The 4,710-nt window shown below is 38.8% G+C and overlaps 1 protein-coding gene across 1 annotated transcript in view; it reads right to left on the reverse strand.

Annotated features, from left to right (window-relative positions):
* Positions 1 to 4,194, reverse strand: part of LOC106528705 (tenascin-X) — a gene marked incomplete in the record, with an annotated part of 32,547 nt that extends 28,353 nt beyond the window's left edge. Inside the window, 1 exon segment of the mRNA XM_014023945.1 lies at positions 3,975 to 4,194.
* Between the last annotated feature and the right edge of the window lie 516 nt (positions 4,195 to 4,710).

Genomic DNA, 4,710 nt, shown 5'->3' on the forward strand with positions numbered 1-4,710 from the left:
TGAAACATTTTCAAGAAATAGTCGTCTACTTAAGATAGATTAGATGGGAGCGACGTTACGTGGCATACAGTACATGAGAACGTTTTCATCTTTAAAAGCTGTAAAGTGCATTTTTATTAAGCTTTATTTGTCATTTCGACAAAAAATGACTTAAAACCAATTTCATGTTTCTGGATTTAAGCATTCAAAAATAAAAATGCATAAAAAAAACACTTTAGTCTGGAGAAGATGACCTTTGAGATAAACAGTAGCCGATCACAATCTGAGGCAGACCTGTAATGATTTGACAGCCTGAGTTCCTCCTGTGAGTTTTACAACCTGTTCAAAGCAGCAGCAGCAGGTCTGAACGAAGGAAGCAGCTGCCGAGGGTTCACAAGAAGAGTGACGTGATCCTCCCTGCTGGTGGAGCAATAAAACCCATTAAAGAAAACATATTCACTATTATCTCACACAACAAGAAATGTTTTTATTGTTCTAAGAATATATTAAACGAAGGAGGTGAATGGGATTTTCAATMATTAAGACTACGATTGACTTTTCCTTCCTGTCTTTTTACAACTGCAAGGTTTTACAATATATCCAGCGTTCTACGTCTTTTTCATGTTTTACGTAAAGACTCTGTCCAGTCTTTAGGCTCTGATGGTTTCAGCAGGTTATCCAACTCAGGCTTCGATTTATTGAGGGCCGAAGTGTCCACAAAACAGTTCCTGCTCCATTACAACACTAACTYGTTACAGCAGAACATAAATTAGGATTTTCAGCTGTCAAATGTGTGAGTTTGTGCCTGCCACCTTGTTAAATGTCTGTTTTTGGCATTTTCTGTAGCTGCAGTCGCACTTCTGCCTCAAAGCTGGAAGTCCTGAGAGTAGCTTTATTTTACAGCTCATTTAAACTTAAATAACCTTTGTGGAGCCTCCCAGCTAGCAGACTAGTATGAATTTTGATTTTTTTAAAAGTAGATCGGTTTTTTACAGTATAGTTTCTATTTTTTCTCAAATTCCTCACTGATCCTTCTGATGCTTTTTGATGAAATTGAAAATAAGAGGAAATTTTGAGTTCAAACTTTAACCAAATCACATTAAAAATCAATTAGATGTCCTTATTTAACTGAGAATCCACCTCAAATCTTTCAAACTAACAAAAGCTATCCTGGTTCAGACAATGGTTTAAATGTTGAACGTTAAATCTGATTGTCCTGATGCATCTCAGTAATCCAGGTAAAAAAAAAATCAAAAAGAAAAAAATTGTATAGGTCTTCTGGACGGGTTCTTCTCTAATGAAACGTTTCGTCTCTCCTCCAAGAGACTTCTTCAGTCTGAGAGTTTCAGGCAAAATTCAGGCTTTTAAGCCCTGCCTCCATGTGACTGATACTCACATCACATGGCTATCGTTGACACCTATTAACACTTATTGTTAACAAGGGGTTGAGTGATACTGGCAATAGCCGCTCTGTAGGAGGGGGACAACTGAAAACAGAGGCCTCCACCTCTGTTTAATGATGGACGGTCTTTCTTCACAAAAATGGCTTCTTTTACTCCTCTCTCAAACCAACGTTCCTCTCTATCAAGAATGAGAACATCCTCATCTCTGAAAGAGTGACCGCTGGCCTGTAAATGAGTGAAAACTGCAGAGTTCTGGCCATTAGATGTAGCTCGTCTGTGTTGGGACATTCTTTTGAACAGTGGCTGCTTTGTTTCCCCGATGTATAACTGGTCGCAGTCCTCCTGGCACTTAACAGCATATACAACATTGCTCTGTTTGTGCCGGGGCACCGGATCTTTGGGGTGAACCAGCCTTTGCCGTAATGTGTTTTGGGGTTTGAAAGCCACTGGGACGTCATGTTTAGAAAATAAACGTCTCAGTTTCTCCGAAACACCCGCAACATACGGAATAACCACTGGTTTGGGTCTGGGTTTGGGGTCTTCATTTTCACCTGAAGGTTGCATGGARTCCTGTCTGTGTTTCCTGTCTGCTTTCAAGAAAGCCCAGTCAGGATAACCACACTGCTCCAGGGCCTGTCGTGTGTGTGATTTCTCTTTCTCCCTGGCTCCTGGGTTTGTAGGGACACTGTCTGCTCTGTGGTACAGAGTCCTGATCACTCCTAACTTGTGTTCCAGTGGGTGATGGGAGTCAAAACGCAAATAATGGTCTGTGTGGGTGGGCTTACGATATACGCCAGTTTCCAACCACACACACCAGTTTTCAACGATAGCCATGTGATGTGAGTATCAGTCACATGGAGGCAGGGCTTAAAAGCCTGAATTTTGCCTGAAACTCTCAGACTGAAGAAGTCTCTTGGAGGAGAGACGAAACGTTTCATTAGAGAAGAACCCATCCAGAAGACCTATACWATTTTTTTCTTTTTGATTAAATCTGAATCTTGTTCAGTTCACCTGGTCACTTATTTTTTAGTTTTTAAATGTATCAGATTACGTTGAACCCTCTCAGTTTCGAACATTAATTTGATTTGTCCAGGAACAGATTGCTCAGCATCTGCTGCTGATCTACATCAATCTGAAGTTTGACCAGTAAGAGAAACTGCAGCGACAATTAGCCAGTAAATCCCTGAGACTGACAGCTGTTCCAGCTGTTGTCTGGCTGAACAGCAGCAGGACGACGCAAACGTCCAGAAACTGCGTTAAAACTCCTCAAACTTTCTGCGTCTTGATTTTCTCTTTCTTCAGCTGGAAGTTGTTTTTTTTACTCCGGTTCACTCAGCTGTCAGCAGCCAWAATAAACTTTCCTCTGACCGCTTCCTTAAGCACAAACTGGACTTAATGATTAGATTGAAAAAAGGCATCCCTACAGCAGGTGGGTCTGGTAATCATTTAGCATTTTTATATTGAAGTGAATAATTAATTTGCTCATGTAGTCATGCTATCTTGCAAAAAGTCCAAGGAAGTTCAACAGAAAAAAAAACATGAAAAAGTAATGAACCATTTGTGAAATAAGGTGGACACAGGTGAGCTGATGGTGAAATCAGAACATGGACATCTAATGACTCCGCTGAACATTAAACCCTAACCAGAGTAATAAACAAGACAAAACATAAAATGATAAAAGTCACAAAACATGACAACAACTCAGACGAGGATCCAGTTCTGCACAAACAAACCCAGCYGAGGTAAAACATGGCGGTTCAGTCTGCGGGGCCGTGCAAACGAGCCGWCGTTTTTCTGAGCTTTTGACAAGCAGCTGCTGTGAAATCATCACAGCCCAACAGGAAATAAACACCTCCACAGATCAGCTTATAAACACYGCTTATCATCACAAATAAATCATAAACCTTTAGTCTTAGTTCTGTTTTTCATCTCATGTTTTACATGGATCAACATTTAAATTACTTCTCCTCCATCTGTAATGTGTTTTATTAAACTCTGTTATTAGAAACTTTAAGGTCCTGAAGTGAAACATAAAAAAAAAATTATTTAACATGAATTTTTATATTTAATTTAATTACACATATTTATCACTTCTGCAGTAATCTGCTTTAATTAATAACAACATACAAATTCATTTTAGTAATTTCTGCAAATAATATTGCAAGATAGTTTTTTTAAAGTTACTTATTTGCATTAAAACCTTTATTTAAAATATGTATTGATTAGGCAATATGTTTCTTTTTTGGGGGGGTAATCTCAATAATCTGACTGATAAATTGCTCTCACTTGGCTGAGGAAGTGTTTATTAATTTGCTCATTTAAGTAAACAAATTATGCCATTTCTAATAAATTAATAATAAGTAAATTGTTGTTTTTTGTGGAATGAACTAACAAACACGTGATAAATAAAGCAGAATGATATACATATGTAACTTTGTGTGGCCCATGCTATCAGTGAAATAATCTTAGTAATATTAAGATTATTATAATCTTAGTAATATTAAGATTATTTCAGGAAAATTTATAAATAAATTGTAAAAAAGCCAGTCAGGACCTATGTTTTAATCGCAGAAAGGTAAGAAATGATCTTACCTGTTGAGAGAAGTAAGGTGCAGAAATGTTGCTGTCCAGTTCTGTGAAGCTCTGACTGACCGACCGGCAGCAGCAGGATGAAGAGGAGGAGGAGGAGGGCGATGGACAGAAAGAAAAAAGGGATGAAATCAAAGRACAGAAAGAGAAAGAGAAGAAGAARAAAAAACAGGAGGAGGAAAGAAGGAGAGCACTTGGATTTTCTCATCCTTGAAGAATTCATCCTCCCCTTCTCTCCTCCTCGTTCCTTTCTGATGTCATTCCTCTCAGGTCCCTGCTGGGCGGCAGATCTGCGATGGAAAACATCTGACTTTTTTTTTTTCACTGGTTTTTGATGGAATGCAGGGGTCTGGACATTCTGAAGGGGGTCTCTGTCCTCGGGCACTGCGGGGGTCATTGGAGATACAAACAGTGGTCTCTGCTGATTTTGGTGATGCTTCTCACAGGATCAACTCCAGGATCTGACATCACTAACAGACACTTGGCTGCTTTCACTGCTGTTTAGATCAGAGACGATGTTAACCAAAACAAGACGTGATGCAGCAACACTTTTATTTATTTGTTTTATTATAACTTAGAATTTGAACAACCCAGGTGAAAGAWTATTATACTAAGTATATTAAATCTAAGTATACTTTAGTAAACTTGAAGCCGCACTAATCATCAGTGCTATTTTGGAAACCATCCATCCATCCATCCATCCATCCATCCATCCATCCATCCATCCATCCATCCATCC

This window comes from Austrofundulus limnaeus, unplaced genomic scaffold (genome assembly GCF_001266775.1).
Source record: "Austrofundulus limnaeus strain Quisiro unplaced genomic scaffold, Austrofundulus_limnaeus-1.0 Scaffold397, whole genome shotgun sequence".
Classification (NCBI taxonomy): domain Eukaryota; kingdom Metazoa; phylum Chordata; class Actinopteri; order Cyprinodontiformes; family Rivulidae; genus Austrofundulus; species Austrofundulus limnaeus.